Source organism: Pundamilia nyererei, unplaced genomic scaffold (genome assembly GCF_000239375.1).
Source record: "Pundamilia nyererei isolate P.nyererei 1_Seehausen unplaced genomic scaffold, PunNye1.0 scaffold00251, whole genome shotgun sequence".
NCBI lineage: Eukaryota > Metazoa > Chordata > Actinopteri > Cichliformes > Cichlidae > Pundamilia > Pundamilia nyererei.
The window spans coordinates 205143-225696 of NW_005187652.1; the positions used below are offsets into that span (position 1 = coordinate 205143).

At 38.2% G+C, this 20554-nt stretch overlaps 1 protein-coding gene across 2 annotated transcripts in view; it reads left to right on the forward strand.

Annotated features, from left to right (window-relative positions):
* The window catches only part of lrrc4cb (leucine rich repeat containing 4C, genome duplicate b), a 41606-nt gene that overhangs the window by 18859 nt on the left and 2193 nt on the right, over positions 1–20554 (forward strand). The gene's annotated exons all lie outside the window — the stretch shown is intronic.

Sequence of the window (20554 nt, forward strand, 5' to 3'; positions counted from 1 at the left end):
TTTCCTTCCATTTTATTTTGGCAGCAGCTTGGTGATAAATGATCATGGCTTTGTCCAAAAAAACAAAAGGGACTAGCCTTGTTTGTTCCTCAATGTCCTGTCTCATCCTCAAGTGCTTTTCATCTACGAAGCTCAATGCAAGTCCTCCACTTTTGGATTCCACACAGTCATTTCCATGTTTAGCAACTCATGTATCTCCATCATTATCCTTTGTAACGTTGCCGCAGGTGCTCGGTCTTTCTGCCTGTTCCAAACTAGCTGCTGCTTCTGGTCTGAGGGAAGCATAAGCTTGTAATTTTTATAATTTGTGTTGTTTTTTTTTTTACATGAACTGTGGCTCAATAGACACTTTTTCTTCCACCAATCTGATTTATTATTTCAGGTGACCGGTTTACCTGGGATATGATTAACTGTTGTCTGGTGTTTACGTGGATGGATAGACATGCACTACAGCGGAAAGGTGCGATGTGCAGAAAAGTGATGAATATGTTCTGATTCATTTTCATCTTCTTATCACTGTCTGGTCAACTCCCTAAAGATATCTATCGCCCCTTGAGTGCAGTCGTTGTCGCTCTCGTGTCACTTTTAATTTGATGAGAGTTTGTATTTAAAACTCAACAGAGGAGCAGTTTAGATAAGAAGCTACTACTTTTGAGTAAAGGGCAGAAGCATACATCCCTGTAGCATGTACAACAAGGCATCAAGGATGTACATTTGAGCCTAAACTGTCCCTATTCTGACTGAGGTTTTTCTTTTGGGGCACTTTTATTGTGTTTGGGCTTTTAACGTGATTAGAAACTAATTATTAGGACCTATAGCGAATCACTACTAAGTGCTTTTAACACCAAATGTTAATGTTTTCATGACCCGGATATATAGTGAATCACTAATGTATGCATAAGGTGTCAGTAGAAAACAGCACACACTGAAATTACTTTAAATTCTGTTATCCTTTAACAAGTGCTGGGGTTCAAAGAAATATTGCATTACACACATTACCTGTTTTTTACTTTTTTTTACTAACAAAAGTAATTTATTACACTAGTTATATTACTTTTGCATTACTTAGCATCTTCATTTCTGTGATTGCCAATTAACAGTCTAACAGTGCTTTTCATATGCCCACACATCTGCATAAATCCCTCTTCTCATAAGGAAAACATTCAAAAGATAGTTCTTTTAGTAGCCTTCAAGTTCAAGTACTAACATAAAGCTGACAGCAAAGACAGTGGTAAACAGCCAGTAGGGCACTTCACAGGAAAAAAAGTGGTTCTGCAGCAAGGGTGAGTATGGGCTGTCTTCTCTGCAGTAGTGACCTGTTGCACACCTGGACTAATCTGCTTGCTTTGTTGGCAGGTTGGGCAGCAGACCATATGAACTAAACAGATAACCAAACAGGGCATTCGGCTCAAGTTACTTTGCTATTCCCAAAAAATAAAATAAATAAAACACTTACACTTGTACACGCTATGCGAAATTACAACCATGCACTCATAGTGCACTCCCTGATAAATCTAGGCAGAGTTATAAAAGTGCATAAATATCTTCCTTAGATTACAACGGCAAAGCAGGAAGCAAACAGAAGAGAGATTTTCTCTAAGTGCAGAAGTGGAATAACCACACACTACTGCAGTTGACTGTGAGTGCATGATATCCTCAATACGTTTTTGTTATGCAGTGTTCCAGCAGGGTCATTTTTAAAACTAGCTGCACAAGCTGATGAATGACCTCCTTTTAGTTTCAGAGAGACATGAGGGGTACTTCCCAAAGTCTGACCTGCACAGGCCCATCTGCTAAGTGTCCTCATCAGTCATGCTGGTTACCACAATGGCTGCAGAAGCGCTAAACTACTGTGTGCTGATTAATTAAATTGAGCATGTACTACAGTAACTTACAGGTGATATGGATGTTCAAGTTTTTTAATAGCAAATTGTATCAATTAGTGTAACTTACAGTTAAGGTATATCAGTTAGATGTCCGCTGAGGGGGCACAGTAATGCTGTTGGTTGGGCCCAGCTTGAGCATTACTGTCATGGTGCCATGGTGTCTCACTGCTAGCTTTGCAACAGAGTGTATAAAAGAAATTACAATGTTGTTTTTTACAGACCATATTTTCATAGCACATAATTGTTGATTGTTTCTGGACTGACAGTTTGGTCTTCACCGACAGAATCTTGTCCCTTCATGCAATGAATTAGAATTAACGCCGTAACGCTGTCACTCCTCCGCAGTTGTAGATTGCTCGGTCAAGCAAATGATCTGCAAGTGGGCATAAACAGGCATGTGAGATCATTTGTTTCTATCCCGCATCATAGAGATAATTGAAGAACTTATCTAGTTCAAGTAGCAACATATTTGTGGTTGGAGCATTAAATGACTGCATTTCTAACAAATGTAACGTGATTACAGAAATGCATCACTTTGGAATGTAATACACGCAAAAGTTGCTGAGCAGTCAGAGATTGTTGATCACTTTCATTTAGAATGGATTTGTGGTACGTTATTATCAATTTCTGTCATTATTACTGATTTACAAACACACAGTATGCATGGATATAGATACACAGACTTTAGCAATGGTATGGGGCTTGCGCATTAATATTCTGATAAGACTCTGCATCGATTGTCACAGTCGATCAGTCTGGTCTCATAATTGAGGAGTTTGAGGAATGCACACGCATACACTTGCACGAGCTACCCACAGCAAGGTTTTTAAATGTAGTCAACAGCTAATAATAAGAAAAAAGAAGCTCGAGGTCATGCCCGCTGATCTTAAACACCTGCCAGAGAGACAATTAGTCTTAAGCTTGGAATAAACAGGCACTTCACAGACCCACACGTACTGTAGAATTATTTTGACATCAACCTTTACCACTGCTGTCAGAACGAGGCCAAAACAAGCAACTTTGTTGTTCAAATATAGCTCAAACTTTTTTTTTCTTTTTCCACTCCCACGCAGACTGAGCTGGGGAATGATCAGCATGCCCTATTTCAGTCTGCTATTAATTGACATGACATTATTTTGATCTTGCAGCGCTTTCAACGTCCAAAAAACACAAAAAAAGAAAAAAAGAAAAGTTGTTTTTTAATGGAGTTTTTAATGTGTTTTCTATCGAGTCTTGAGAAATGTTGAATTTATAACTCAAACGCAGTAAATAATCGTCTGTTCATATATAAACATTTTTTTTCTGGGTATCTTATGCAACACATTTACATATTTCTATTTTGGATGCATTCTCACCTCAGACAGATGTCACCCTGTGTCCTTAAATGCACCAAGAGAGTCCTGACACCTAGTCGCAGCCTGCACCTAAGCATGATTTATAAAAGCCTGAAGCCACCAGTACTAAAAAACAGTGCTTTTAAATATTGTACATAGAAAACCAGTCTATCATGGTTCTTTCCATTTTGGAGCGGGCTCTGATTTTAATTACTATACATGGTGAATTAGCTAATGAATAATGAATGGATTCCTCACACTAAGTGCTCTGACTGCTAATGCACTTGCGGTTCGCTCACTCTACAACCCCCTCACACACGGCCAATGTTGCTTTCTGATTCTGTCTCTCTCTTTTTTCTTTCCTTTTTTTTTTCTACCCCCTTCTCCCAAGTCTGATTCACACACACACAATTTCTTCCCATCTCTGCTTTTCTCACTCTCACTGAGATTTGATTAGATTTTCTTCTGTAAGGAATTATTTAGTGATGAGAGTAGAGAATGAGAAGGAGACAGAGAAATGCTTCAGGATAGAGGGAGGCAGATAGTGGTTCTCAGGGGAGTGTGGGAGAAGGAGAAAGGTGCTTCGAGGAAAGAGAGTGAAAAAACACTAGGATTAAGGTGCACTGGAGCTGCAGATATGCAGACAGAGACCAAGAAAGACAATGTCCTCCATGTGCTCTTTTGGTAAGAAGAAAAAAACACAAATATGTGTCTTAAATAGTAGGAAAATGGATGTAACACTGAGTCATACAAGCAGAGGATTACTGTGTGCTATTTTTACACTGATGGTGATAATACATAAACTGCATTTTTGTGTGTTTTCCACATGTCTGCATGAGCTTCTTCCATGTGCTTCAGTTTCCGCATGCAGTCCAAAGGCGTTAGGTCATGTTAGGTGACCTAGAGACTCTAAAGTGCCTGTAGGTGCGAATGTGTTTCTCTGTCTATATGTGTTAGCACTGTGATAGACTGGCAGCCTGTCCATCATGGTTCTCACCCATGCATGATGGGACTCACTTCAACTCCCTTAGGCACTTAATGCAACAAGTGTACAGAAAATGGCGTCATCTGTTTCATGGTTTTGCCCCCCCCCCCGCATAACAAAATATTCCCAAGAATGTTTGGTTATAAAAAGTTTCTGACGCTGTTTCAAAAGACTGGGCACAATGGAAACACACAAAAAGGGAAAAAAGAGTCAATAGTTTTAGTAGCACATGGTCTTGTCCTTACAGCTTCATAGGTTACGGTGTTGCTGACTGATATCAGAATTAATTCTCTGAGTTTTGATTTTCCATCTCGAAGATAGTTTTGAATCACATCTGTTTTAGACACACACACAAAATCAAACAATAACATTGACCTACCAAGTACAACAAAAACAAGTAATGAATTTTAGCAGCTATGTGGACATAAAAGCTAAAAGGAAAAACATTATATGCAGGAAACCAAAAGCAACAGCAGATAACCAGAAACACAACCACACAGAATGCTTAAGTTGCTCCAAATCTGCTAAATAAATAAGCTATTGTTGGTTTTCAAGCAAATTTATCATTACCATTTATCAAAAAAGAGTGGGAGTTTATGGTTAGATTATTATTGATCTCCTGTATCGATCTATCATAAAAGTGGCACCATCTAAACACAATGCATGTTCAAGCATTTGGAGATGTACTGATTCCTCATAGACCAACGTATTACTTGTTCTCAGGAAATCTGGTGATAATTAGGATTCAATTATTTAGTTTTGTAATTATGCCAATCCAGTGACAAATCATTTTAGAGCTTTAGAGATTATTAAGGTGGTCAACCTGCAGCTGTCATGTTCTTGTCAGCTAGCAGCAAATGCATTTCTAAAGTCAGTGGGGAATTTGCTGTGTCTCCGGCATAATATTATACTGTATAGGCCAACTGTAAGCCTACAGCTGACTGACATAAACTGCAGTCATAAAATTCATCCATATATTTTTCTAGCATCATGAATAATTAAGAGGGCAAAGTACACATTTGTTAACAAATGCAAAGACAAATAGTGTGTCAAGTGGCTGATTCAAACAATCTCACATCAAAGGGTTGAATAACAAGCTACTCAGATGAGCAATAATCAGCATCACAGTGGCTGGACAGCTTTGCCTCAGGGTGACCAGGATTTAATATAAATAATATCAAACACGTAAAGATGACCCAAGGCCATTTCAACTTTGGAAATGCGCATGGCCCATCACTGGTTAATGCGTGTCGGTTAACAACTGTTGCACTTTACAGGTTAACTTAATGTCCAAGATAGAGTGCCATAATTTCATATGCTTCTTAACTTAACGTAAATGTTATTGTTATCACTATAGTGACATAAGGCCAAGCATTAGGTATATTAAATATGTTATATCACAAAAAGCCATGAAAAGAAAGCAATACAATCAGTAGGAAAAGTTTTGTCTCCCCATTAAATGTCTCCTGTGTCAGTTTGTGTATTACATTCATAACTTTGTTCATTTTCATCTGTAGATACATTTTTTTTCTTTAAAGATAAGATTGGAATAAAACTGAATAGAATTTCAAATGAGCAGATATCACATTTGTTTGTGATTGTGGCGCTGTGTCGGCACCAAAGATGCAAAAGAGGAAACAGATAGCGAGGACAAACAAGGACAAACTCATTCGGAAACATGTTTTTGAGGAGATACTAATTTCTGACACAGCACCAATTTGTAACAGCTTATTAGCATACCAGCTGAAACTTCTCACCACGAACAAATAATGAAAGAAAAACATGATGGACTGCCATCTGCATCCTGTCAACACCGGCTACACGCAATCAATCAGCCATCAGACAGTGCTAACACAGTCCTTTACCTAACACAACCACAACTAGTCTGTTCAGCAAAAGGCTGGATATATGAAATAAGTTAACATGTCCTCAACCACCTTAAAAAAGGAGGCAGCAATCTTTAGAATCCAGCAATCCTAATCCAACATGGTAAATCCCAAGTGACCATATAATATATGGCTCATGAGTATTTGTCATCCTATTGGTACATCTGGGCCTTTGTGCAACACTTTGTGCACAGTGTAGATCCACTTTTTACAGAATAGTTGACTGCCACTTGAATAACAGCATTTTCCCCGCTTTGATTTCTGCCTGACTGTAAGACGGTCTCCCACCAAGCGCAATGCATTCACTGCTGAATTATCAAAGCAGATTAACATAGAGGGAAGAAAAGAGAAGGCAGAAGAGGGGAGGAAAAAAAATCTAAATCATTCCACTGAGAAAATGTCTGCTCTTCAGCTTTCATTTATTGAGTCCAAATATATTGGATGGCGGTTATTTTTAAACAGACCTTAATCCTCTGCTCACCCTTCACTGTGAGGTAGATAATTATAGTAATCTGGTCGAAGGGAATTTAATTTCCAAGCTGAAGATCGTTGCAGTGGGATGGACTAGCTGCTTTATGAAAGGAATTTAGTGTTCTATAATATCAACAGCTACACATATGCAAAACGCAGCATTGTTCAGGGTCTATTTTTGCAATTATGATATATTAATTAGCACTAATGGTGGCAGGTACCCATATGTGACCACAAGGCACATGGCAGGTATATACTTTGAGAGAAATCACTGAAAATTACCCATTGTTCTTTCTGTTCTGTATAGAGGACTAGATTGCCTTTAAACTAAGACAACCGCATAGCGCTCTCCTAATATTCACTTTAAAGGAAAATCAAACCTCCACTAAGCTTCTCTCATGTTGAAAATTTCTTTGAAGATATTCCAAGTAGAAGAGATTTGAGATGGCCCTTCCACTGTAACCACACAGGGAAGTGCTTGTATTGCACATGTACTTGTCCTGCCCTTGAGCAAGTCAGTGATTCCCCACAGACTTGCTGCCAGCTCCAGAGGAGCTTTCTGTGAAGATGACCCTACACTCCGACCTCCCTGGGGGGAGCAAAGTGAAAAGAGAGCTTCACTGCAGGGATCAATAGAAGTATCACGCTGTTGTCACTTTATTCAAGTCAGTTAAGCAATTTAAGAAAGAAGGGCTTAGCTTGCGCTTAATCCTTGACCAAGATATGCACACATAATTTTTTCTGTAACTAGTACGGGATTTAGTGCAAAAACAGTAAACATGTGATTTACATTTTCCATGTACTCTTCTCACAAAGTTGTGGTATTTTGTTTCATGCCTGCATTCTTCTCTTTGCTGAAATATTTAATTGTGTAATGTTGTATAAACAGCCGACTTACAGCCTCGCAGGTGCACATTGCATGCATCTATCATGGAAGCATGTAGATAATTGGATGCATGTCCACTTTAGAATATTCAGATGATGAAGCCCATTAAATATACAGTACATATGTTTCCTTGTAGCTTTCATCTTGGACATTTTCTAAGAGTCCAAACATGATAATGAGTGCCTGAGTCTGCCCCCAGAGTGCATGCAGATCTGAGCCCAACCAAAGTCTCACACGGAAGTAATTCACCACTCTTGAATCAAAGCCGTTAAATCCTCTTTAAATTTTTTAACAAAGTTCTGTTCAAAATTATATATTAATGCTAGTCAGGAGTTGTGTGTCAGCTAAGGCATGTCAAGAGGAGCAATTTATTTCTGTTTGTTTCTATGATTTCTTTATTCTTCTCTCTGAATGAAAGCTTACTGTGTGACGGTTTGTTGAGTGAAAATGAAAACACTGCAGCCATAAAGATGCAAATGGAGTTTAAAATTTGATCCATAGCTGATGCATGTTATTGTATTTAAATGCTATGTAGGTATAATAACAGACATTAAAAACTAGAGAGAGAACCACTATTAGAGAACTTCTTCAAAAATCAGAGTGCTTTCTTTTTAAAACCACCAAAACATTAAACCTCATCCAGTTGTTTAGCAGGCATATCGCTATTGTAGTGAACATGTGTCAAAATTCCAAACGAGGTTGACATTTGAAAATCTTTCATATAATCTCCCATACTGTATGCAAACCCATATTTTTTTTGCAATAGAACACAGAAAATGTATCAAATTTAAACTGAGAAAAATCACCATTTTCAGAGAAATATTTGCTCATTTTGATTTTGATGGCACAAAAACAAGACCAGTTTCTGGACTGGGGAGAGGAACATTGTCCCTTTCTTGTCTGATATTCTGACTCCTCAGCAGTCCTGGGTCTTCTTTGTTACATTTTTTGTTTTATGATGAGCCAAATGTTTTCAGTAGGCAAAAGGTAGGCACTGCAAGAAGGGCCGTTCAACACCCAGGCTCTTCAGTTTTGAAGCCCTGTTGTTGTAATAGCTGCAGTATTTAATGTACCATTCCATTTCCAGAAAAATATGTTTATGTGAAATCTGTGAATACCTTTCAGCATTGATGGTGCCTTTCCAAATGTGCCAGGTGCCAAGCTAATAGAGACAAATGCACCCATATACCATCAGAGATGTGGGCTTTTGAACTGAGCACTGATAACAAGCCGGATGGTCCCTCTCCTCTTTAGCTCAGAAAGCAGTGCCCATGTTTTGTTCACAAACATTGATTTCTGTAAGTGTTCCTGAGCCCATGTAGTGATTTTCATGACAGAATCATGACTGTTTTAATGCAGTTCTGCCTGAGGGCTCAAAGATCACGGACATCCAATATCGATTTTCAGCCTTGTCTCTTACACATAAAGATTTGTTCAGATTCTCTGAATATTTTGATATTATGTACTGTAGCTAATTCTTCACAACTTTATGGAATATTATTAAGAATGTGTTCACAATTTGTAGATGCAGTTTTCTGTCCACCTTTACTTCTGAGAAATTACCTATCAAAGATGCTCTTTTTATACCCAGTCATGTTACTGACTTGTTGCCAACTAACCTGATTAGCTGCAAAATGTAAAATTCCTCCAGCTGTCTTTCTAGTACCTTACATGTCCTTACATGTCCAGCCTTTTCTTGCCCCGTATGAACTTTTTTGAGATGTTACACTGTCATCAAATTCAAAATGAGCTAAAATATTTTATAAAATAAGTTGTATTGTGAATAAAGCATTTTTTAATACTGAAATACTGAATAGTTTTTCAAGATATGTCTGTTATTTTGGGGGTGTCAGATCATGGTATTATTCCTAAACCTAAATGAAGCCATGATTTCATGAAGCTGTACGTAGTTAAAAATCTAAAATCTAACCTGCGGGGTTATATTTTGAGGGAGAATCCGTAAATGTTTTAAGCATTTTTAAACAGATCTTATGATTTGATACATTCAGTTCAGTTCAGCTGGACAACTAAGACTTGAAACTTATAAATTGCAGAAAAGGAATATAATTAAAGTTTGGAGAGTAGTGAGTAATTATCCACATCCAGAGCTGGTGGTGGATGCTGGGGTGGCGCAGGGATTGAAATCCAAGGCAGTCACGCCACTTGAGTGTCACTGATGTGTCAAAGGGACAGACAGGGAATATTCATCATCTATACACCGCTGTTTTGGAAGGGTATATTTGGTATATCACACATGGCGAGTGAGACGTGTTAGGTGTGTGTGCTAGGCATGCTTTGCTCCATTTGTGGCTTTTGACCCATTCATTTCAAAAGAAGGTTGGTTTTGTCGGCTCTGAAACTGCCCAGAGGCTTTCCCAAGATCGATGGCAAGACTTGCTTATAGAATGGCTTGGATAATAATCTCTAGTAGGGAGTAAAAAAAGAGGCATATATTCAGTGGCATCTTTTCAGTCCTGCTACTGCTGTTTTGACATAGTGGTTTTAGGCATTTGTGGGTCTGTGAGCAGTTACTTTTTTGTAATATTGATGTTTTATTTCATCAATTAAAACAAAAATAACTATATGAAATCTGGGCGTCTTTTTTAAGAGTGGTGTTTCTATGAAAATATCTTTAAATCTAACAGAATAGCTGTGATTCTACACAAAGCCATAGATTTTAAAGACTATTCTACAATTATACACTATTAAAGTAAACTAAATAGTAATTGTGTGCCCACATATATTCTAACTAGCATTTTCTGCTAAAAAAAAAAAAAGAATAAAAAAACGTGAGACTGTAATAAGACCAATCTCAATACCAACTGTGCCTCAGGATAGGGACCTGTGACCACATAATGGTCTCGGCTTTTCGCTTATTAGAGATGTGTGAATGACTCCTCACATACCCACAGACAAAGGCCAGAATCCATGGAAGGGATTTCGAATGAAAGACAGTAGCACACTGATGGGAAGCAATCTTAAACAAAAGAACAAAAGACTGGCCCACGTATAGTGTCATCTGTTGTCGCTATCCTTTTGCCCCAGTGTGAACACAAAAGCTCCCGAGAGAACTGCCTGCAACTTCTGCTATTCAGTCAATTTGCAAACTAGAATGGCCGGAATTCATTGGCAAAGAGCTGTGACTGAACAGAAGACACTTCAGTGAACTAATCCCTTCAAGCACTCTGCATTTTGGAGGGAGTGGCAACCTGCCAAGAGTGGCCAATGAAGCTACATCGCTATTGTGTCATTTTTAATGCAACACTGTTGTCTTTCTCAATACTAACAATGAATGGCAGAATTTTAGAGGCATTAGAATACCACTATATTAGTGATTTCCCACTGTGAGGTAGAAATCTCAAGGATTCTGGTAAATTGCAAACTTTATCCATGTCTGTGAATATTCGCAATTTACAGCGTTACATAATTAAAACACAGTTTCCTGGCCCTCTGCCTTGAGCCTACAAACCTAAAAGAAATTGCGTTCACTTAAAACATTTGGAAATGCATACAGTGTAACAAGAGTATCACTGTAATGTGAAACCTTTTTAATGGTTCATCTTTTAAATGAAGAAACAAAATCATTCTGTATTCTTTTGCTGGTAGCACAACTTCTCTCCTTACTACATCACTGCTCAAACAAAGAAATCTTATGTCATACTGTACTAATAAAGGAATATATGAGGTTTGTGCAGATCCTTATTCAGTCACCAATGCTGGCTGTGTGTAGTCAGCCAACCTAGCACAGACTGCTACCTTCCTTTATGCACAGCATGTGGAGAGAATCTGCTTCTTCACAGTTTTCTGGTTACCAAATCTATTTTTTTCCAGTGAGAATGTTAATCCATATGTGTGCAACCAAGTATCAAGACTGACACCACTGCTTGAGTCATACTAACATACTGCACTGTGCCATGTTTTCATTTAGTTTAATCATCCCCGACTCTGCCCCGATGCCCTTCCACCTACAGTTGGCCAGTCCTGCAGATCTCTCTTTAGAAGCGCAGTCATGGGAGCAGATTGGTGGGTTAGACAAGTGACACGAATACTAAGAGCGCCCTCATATTCAGTCAGTCTGCCACCTAGGGCATCCTGTCTTAATCCCTTTGCAGAGACCAGACAGAGCCTTGGCAGAGTGCATTTGAACATGGAGGTCCCTGCAGATTATTTAGCTCATGTAATTATTATAATGGAGGCAGCATAAGGTAATACGTGAATAGGAATTGAATTATCACTTGAAAGGTGTTTCTTTACCCTCTTGCTTGGCACATGTTAGCAATCTTCCTCTACTTACCTGAAACTGTCCCTTTCTGCAGAAGGGACAGGGACAGAGCCGTGACCCAACCAAGGTTCATGTTTTTGAACTGATTGTGGCTCAAGAGTTGGCAGTTCGTCTTGTAATCGGAAGGTTGCCAGTTCGAGCCCTGCCTCCGACAGTCTCCGTCGTTGTGTCCTTGGGCAAGACACTTCACCCGTTGCCTACTGGTGGTGGTCAGAGGGCCCGGTGGCGCCAGTGTCCGGCAGCCTCGCCTCTGTCAGTGCGCCCCAGGGCAGCTGTGGCTACAATGTAGCTTGCCATCACCAGTGTGTGAATGTGTGTGTGAATGGGTGGATGACTGAATGTAGTGTAAAGTGCTTTGGGGTCCATAGGGACTAAGTAAAGCGCTATACAAACACAGGCCATTAACCATTTTGTTACTTTGTATACATTCATTTAGTTGAGTTAGTATAGTTAGTTATGTGAGCCCACTGAATAACATTTATTGACATAATGGAGTCCTATCATCATCATATGGACCGATGTCAATTAAAAATACCACTGTGGGTTATACTTGTTTTCAGTTCTAAAACCCTGTCATACCTCCTGTAGTTGATGTGAAAGGCACATACAAAACTAACCACAACAGGCATTGTGGTTACATGAATAACTGCTGCAGTTAACAACAGTCACAGAAGCAATCTTTCTTAAGGCCTTTAGACACTGGACGCGGACTGTTCTTAATGCAGTCATTCACTCTGACTGATTTCACTGGACCAATTTGTGCCATTTATTTTTTTCGGCCCAAGCTGGATTTGTCAGTTCCAAATAAACTCATATAACCAATCATACCACTGCATCTGGCAACAAGTGCGCGCTTAGCTCAAAACACGCACCATTACTGAAGACACAAATACCTCAGACACACAGCTAGATATTGCTCCGGGTCATTTGGGTCTCTGAAATAATTTCTCTGCCTCTTTAGATGCAGTCCCAACTCTGCCATCAAGTTCAAACTGCCCCACTGACATCCTGAAATATGTGTGTCTGTGATCCTGGATCAGACCGTGAAATTCTTCCTGCTGCTTTTGAGAACTGGATGAATGCAGAATTTCTATTTCTTCTGTTTCTTGTTTAGAAACATGTATTATTAACATATGCTTAGAATAATGTTTATGATTAGGGATGGGTATTGATAAGATTTTAACGATTCCGATTCCATTTTCGATTCTGTTTAACGATTCGATTCCTTATCGATTCTCTTATCGATTATTTTTTTTTAAAAAGGAGAACACTAAAGTCGATTAGCTTAGAACTGTGTTTTATATCTTCTCTTTGAACAAGATAGAAATTTAGGAGTAACATGGCCTTACAAACCCAACAGTGAGATCTTAAGAGATTCACAGCCTACAATGGGGTGTCACAGGGTCCCCAGGAAAAAAAATGTATATGTAAAATAATAAAATAAATATTCTCCTGTAGCAATAACAAAGTTTAACATAAATTATTCTGTAGCAATTACACAAGAATATCCAGTAATGTCCCTGCCTACAATTAAACACATTCACTTACCAAAGTGAAATCGGGGGCATCTGCTGCGGCAAACGGGTGCAAGCCTTTGACCACAAACTTAGACACTGCTGGGTGACATTCGTCTATCCTGGCCTGAAAGGAGATGCTACCGGTAGACTGCAGCGAGAACTGCCAGCATCTGAGCCAGCCAGACTCTGTCTCTCTCATCATGGTTATCTAAATGCAACGCACAGTAATAGCAGGTTTTGTAACGTGGAAACACTACCGCTGCTGCTGGGTTGAGCTTCGCTAGTCCGGAGCGGATCAAAAACACGACATTCGTTGAAAGCAATCGCGTGTTTTTTGAGCAAATGCTTTTGCATATTCGTAGTGTTTCCTCCCTTTGATGAAATCTCTACTTTGCAAGTATTGCACGTTGCCTAAAAAAAAAAAAAAAAAAATTGCACGTTGCCCTGTTGTCATCCTTTCTCATAAAGTGTAACCAAACCTTTGAGCGTTTGTGCCGCTCAGGCGCCGTGTTTCCTACTGGGTAAAAGACGCTACTCAACGTGATGACGTCATTCGGGGCGACTGGAATCGATAAGGGAATCGTTTTTAAAAGTGGCAAACGATTCCAAGGAATTGAAACAGTGGGAACCGGTTCTCAACAAGAACCGGTTTTCGATACCCATCCCTATTTATGATTATTGCTGTGAATGAGCTAATGAGCTGCAAGACTTTAAATTTTTTATCTTAAATCTTTGTGTAACTTTGATACACAGAGGATTTACATTTCAAAACTCCTCTTATACAACACGTAACAAATTTATTTTTTTAAGTTTTAAGTTTATACCGCATATATATACATATATATATAATTATTATTATTAAGATGCTTAATTACAGTTATTTACTTGCATTCCTGAACAGAAAAATTTGTTTTAATGGTTGCATGTTATACTTGATTAATTTCTGAGTACTCAGAGGAGCCCAGTGTACCGTCTCAAAATTGAGTATAGAACTGTGTGACTGAGTTCAGGGAGTTTAGTCATTTTTAATTTTAAAAACATTTTTGACAGATTTTAATGTTTGTGTTTTCTTGTTTTTATAACAGGTAAATTTGACACGCGATACAAAATCTCATCATATCAGTTATTTTACGGCACTTTCAGAACTGCAGTTGCAAAGTGAATTATGCTAATGCAAACAAATTGTGGACAGACCAGAACTCATACACCAATCATCTGTCTATAGGAAAAAAAGGGCTGGTTTCCTGATAACTGTTATCACATTCCTCACAAGAAACAACAGATTAATTAGAATTTTCTTTTGTTCTGTTTTCAGAAATAATATCACCACACATTGCCTGATGGCAAAGGAAAGCGTCCCTATATGTTTCTGTCCCCACAGTGATTGTCTGTCTAACTATAATTCCAGATGGCAGTTTGATTGGTTTCAATTCTGCCTTTCTTTTAATTTCATCTCTTCTATCACAGACTGGAGAAAATGAGCCTGGTCATAAAAATACGTGATGATTTTCAATAATATGATGCCATCTGGGAGCACCGCTCCCCCTGAAGGGATGGCAGAGGTTAAGCTTTGGGTCAGAGGGTCAACTGTACCACCTTTGCTCTCGTGAGACTGAGATTGTTGTCCGTTTCCATTTTGTGCACGGAGCAATCAAAGCTTGCTTAGATGGTTATAGATTAGATTTTACCTACATTCACCAAAACACTGGTGACATTTATGCAAGGGTAGAATAGAATAGAATAGAATAGAATAGAATAGAATAAAAAAAGCCCTTTATTGTTACTGTACATGTACAACAACATTGTGGATTATTATAATTGTGGTTATTATTGTTGACTAAAACAGGTTGTGAAAAATATGTATAAAAAAGTATAAAAATTAACACAAATAAAAACTTAAACTAAATCTTAACACTTTCAGATAATGAACCAAAAAAACCAAAGAGAAATAAAACTAATGATAAAATGCAGTCGTACTACAACTTTGTATCTGCGTTAATGAATTACTATATTTGTAGTGCCCTCGTGACCTTGAACGTCAGTAGATGGATAGGTTAATAGATTCCTCGAGTTTTGTGTGTTAAGTCAATGTGTTTGCAAGCTTGTTTTGATTTTTCTTCTCCATAGAGGCCAAAACCAATCAATCAATGCTGCTTTAGGATGAAAAAGGGGTCAGTGTGAACACATTTAACTTTAATAAGTCTAGAGTGCTCCTGCAGTCGTCATAACATCCTTTACCCTATGGCTACATAGAGTCATTCCATCTAACGCCCTGTGCTCGTATAGGAAGAAAATCAAAGCTTAACCTTCTACTACTACTTTTTTTCATGTCTAAAGCAAATCTGCAACTAAATGTGCTTCTAACACAATGTGAATGATGTGAATCCCATGCAATCAGAAACACATTACCTCAAACCTACTTTAAAATGTTATTTTGTGGCTTCATATCGTCATGGAGTGCAGTTTTTTTTTCCGGGATGTTTCTTCCATCACGTGCCCGTTCCACCAAATATATTTACATTTTGCTTAACTCAGATGTGTGTCTGCCCTGTTCTGTTCTGGCCATTTTACTCATGATCTTGAAGGTAATCCAGAATAAAGGGTGTAAAGAAATAATCAACATCAAAATGTGCTCTTTCTGTTTTCATGACTCTGACTTCACTGTATTGGGAGGAGTGGATTGGAAGTCAGAGCAAAGAGCTGCTTGGTCAACAACTGACCCAGCCAGGGTGGTGGGTGACAGATGTGGTGCTAAGCAATACATGCAACATCTTCAGCAAGGCCATATCCTAGATACAAGGTTTAAAAATCGCTACATCAAGCAAGCTAGAAATTATACCAAAAAACATATTGGATCAAACCAATAGAGTGAAAAATGTTCAAGAAAACATTTCTCTTTCAGTGCTGAGACACAACCAGCCGTCATTTCCGTTCCTCTTGTAAGAACAGCATATGACTGATAAGTCAGCAGCACCCGGCAGCACGTGTAGATTTATTTCCCTAACACCAGCACTGAGAGCACCGAGGCCAAAATGGAGGAAGGCGAATTGCCTTTCTTTCAGGTTAAGCGAAAACTGGAGAGTGAAGCACTTCCAGTCTGCATGTCAGTGATGGCCGCTGGTTATGATGGCCTTCAGTGCCAGATTTTAAAGCTGCCCCCCCTCCTCCCCTCCTTATACCCTCTGGGACAAAAAATGCATGCCAGCGTGCACACGCACTGCAGCAAAGAGAGAAATGTTTTATTATGTTGGATTTAAAAGTCTAGTAGTCTTCCTACTGACAATATGTAGTGGCACAAACACAGTCACGCTTGCAAAAATCTAATTACTAACTCAACATAACAAGTAATTATTTTCAGGATGTTTACATATACGTATAGGCTACTAATGTTTATGTCTGATCAGCATAAGAACACTTCAGGCACAACACTGGATGCCTCACTGGATATTAGCACATATTTCACACTGTATTCCAGTCATTTATCAAATGGGTCATTGTTTTAATTATTATTTAAGCTAAATATCACTTTTTTCAGTTCACAGTTTTATTTATGACATGTTAGAAAATAAAGAACATTGTCCAGACCCAAATGTTCTGTGGTCAGCTTGTTTTAGATGTTAGTATTGTTTTAAATGATCAAAGTATTCATTAATCAGTTGTCACTCAAAATATTTTGGATGACTACTGAAGAAAATTTGACATGTTTAATTTATTAGATAATTTGCAGAAAGAACATAAATCATAACAGATTACAAGTCTGCAAATAATTCATATACATGTAGAGAAAACAGTCACAGTAGGTATTGTCATTGTAGTTTTAACAGTCCACTCTTGATCACTGTTTGAGTAAGGTTTGCAAATCAAAGAAATGTTTCTGTATGTGCAAATGGTGAAAACTTTAAACAGTAAAATTTTACAGATATATCATTACTCGTCCTTGGAATGTGTGGAAGATATTTATGAAAATGTAAATTTCAAGTTCAAGTTCAAAATTTCTAAATCCATATCATCCTTGTTTAGCATACTGATGTGTGTTATGTTGCTTATGGGGTGCAGGTTGTTGTATACAAAGCATATGCTAATGTAACACTTTAATAATATGGCACTTTCAAACTGTTTGAGACTTTCAAACACTGTTTGTTTTGTCCATGTCTAAGGCACATTGTCTATGCTCAGGTCTTCCAAGACCCAGATGGCCTGTGAGGTTACACAGCAGCACAAACGATGTTAAAAGCAAGAGATGCAACAAACGTATGCAAATACAATGAATCACTAATGCATTGAATGAATTAAGAAGATGATATTCAGTTCATCAGACAGCGGCGTCTTTTATCCAGCACAATGAGATACTTGCCACATTTCATATCACTCCATATTTTATCCACTCTATCAATTTCATATAGACCAGATCAACTGCAAATGGCTGATTAGTAATTGTCTAATGAACAATGTGACTTCGTTTTTGGTTTGACTCACTCTTCCCTAATGCAGTAAGTTAATAATGCAATAATATAGAAGACAGTTTTTTTTATTGTCCTTTCAGCTGGCTTTAGTTATTGTACCATTACATTTAATAAAGAAAAACTGAAAGTGTAAATAACACACAAAGTGAAATCAGCTGTGGGAAATCAGTGTGATAACCCTAAGACAAACATGAGATCGACACAGCGCTTAATGAATGTGAGCTTTTATTTTTTAATTTTTTTGGTGGAAAAGTGGAAATGCAAATGTGCACAACACAATTCAAAGTTCCCCCTTACAACTCAGAGGGGAACAGCTGCCAACAAATGCAAATGATCCGTAATGAAACGTTTCTTGTTGCATTTCATCCTCAAAGATTCCCGTCAGTTTGATTTGTGCTGAGAACTTTTAACATATTTATTCTCATATTCACTAATTTAGACTACAAAAGAGATTATTTTTTCCAAGTAGTACTAAATTTCTTGACTGGAAAGCATTCAGTGTCTAGACATCTGTGCCAAGCTTGCTTCCCCAGCGTGTGGAAATGTCCGCTATAACACATTTTCCTAGTCAGAGTAAAATGTTGTTGTTTCAAGTGTGCAACACTGACAGACTCTAATCATCTGACATTGTAATTTAAATGCTCTCCTTGCTGTGTACACCTTGATTGAGACATATGTTACCCTAGCACTTTTCCAACAAACTCATTATAACAAATGCATTTGGCAAATCACTGTGGTGTCACACACAATGCCAGTGGCGGCTGGTGCAGAAGTAAGGGTGGGTGTGTTTTTATGTTGCTGGCAGGATTTTAGATGTAAGCAGCCACTGCTTTTAGTGAGTCTGAATACATGTTGAGCGAGCCTAGATGAAATTAATCCATGCAGTGTTGCAGCAACAAAGGCAGGAAGGATGTTGGTAGCGTTTTCCTTTCCTTATGCAATATATGTCCCATCTCTTCATGGAATGAGACATCCTGTGCTGATAAAACTGGTTTTAGATCAAGTGCTTTATGAATAAGGCATGTGACCGAAAAGTACAATCGCTCCAGGAGTGGCAATGACATGCTCTTTTCTTTAAGCATTCAAGTGGAAGTGCAAACTGTGATGTTTTATTGACAGCAAATAATCAGTATTAGTGTGTTTGCCATGTCTGACATTTTCTTCTCTTAGGTGGCAGTGCAGGGTTGTTGTAATTCCAGCCGAACAAAATGAGCTCCTGCCAGTGGGAGGCCTTATTCGATCTGATTCCCCAGCAGAGGCACGTCTCTCCACAGCCTCACTACATCACAGCTATCATGACAGACTGGCTGGTGCAAAACCAAGCCACATGTAGACTCATTGCTACTGATTAAGTCAGCCACTCATCCTCACCGGAGAACATTTCCGCCTCAGTTAACAATTTTTTACAGTTTAGAAAACACCTGTCATAATATACTTGTTTCTCCTTGCTCGTGGGTTGATGGAAAGAGATGATTAACAGATAACTTCACTTGGAAGAGCCAGGAAGAGACAAGGAGAATACTTAAATCTAAGGAACCAGTAGGCAAGGTTAATGTTTTTTGCAAAAGTCAAGAGTGCTTTGCTGTTGGTGAACCCATTAAGTGCAGTGAAGGATGACGTGTGTATCACTTAACAGCAGAGGTTGACACAATGTTGCCAAACCTATACTTTCTCCACATGTCGGGTAGGTTTGTTATACTGCATGTACGACTTTATTGTAGGGTACCATCTTTGGGGGGCAGAGTTGCAATAACATCATATCCACACTGCAGTGTAAAAGTGGGAGGTACAGGCTGTGCTGTGCTGTATGTGTATGAATCTTGTGGTCTATTTTTATCTTCAGCATGCTCAGGCATATTCTTAAAGTAGATCTGTTGGGTGACTGGATTAATATAATCCAATTTAATCTAATCAAAGATAGCAGAGTAACGAGTTTCTTGTTAGTCATTTGATTTTGGATGTAAGAAATTTTGCTATAGTTATTTAATGACAGTATAAGACCTCTTCACACTCTTGAGCCATACATTGGATCATAATAAAATGTAAACAGGGCTGGAACGCTGCTTTAAATGAGGAAAAAGTAGTAATTGTGTAACACTTTTTTAAAGCCTTACTTAAAGATCATTTTCAAGCTTTGGAGTAAAAACAAAATTAAATTAAATGAAACCTGCTGCGTATCATATAACCTATAGCACATTTTTAACCAAGAAGAAATTGATTTTTTTTACATACCTTTTTTTAGTAGTATTTTGGACAGAAAGTAATTTTAACTGTCGTTCATATAGTGTGTTTGACAGTGCCGTGCCATATTCACTGAGCATAATGCCTTGGTGTTACTGACTTGTCTTCCACTGAAAAAAAAAATGACTCCAGTGGATTGCACTTCTTTTGAAATTTTTATGACTAAGGCTTTTTATTCTATTAAATAATTTCTGTCTTATGATGCCAATGAGAAGGGGGCTTACAAGAAATTTGCAGGTCGGGCTCTGATGGGATGCAGATACTAAGTTCTCATTTTCCATTTTCAGTCTCCTGTGTAGATGTGTCGGCTTCTGTGAAGCTTGAAAATCTGGGACAGTCCAGAGTTAAGGAGCTAAAAAAATACTTGTGTTTCAATACACAAATGAGTAATACTGACAATTAATTTAGGCTTTGAATTCTTGATCTTGTTGTTTCATTATTCTCTGCACAATGTACTGTATAAATTTATTCAACAATTCAGTCCAAATGCCAAAAAAGAATGAAAAACAAATGCCTATTACAATTTCTCAGAGCTTGAAGTTCCACCTTTGTGCCATTTATTTCATGTGACCAAACAGTCTAAATATACAAAGATATTGGGTT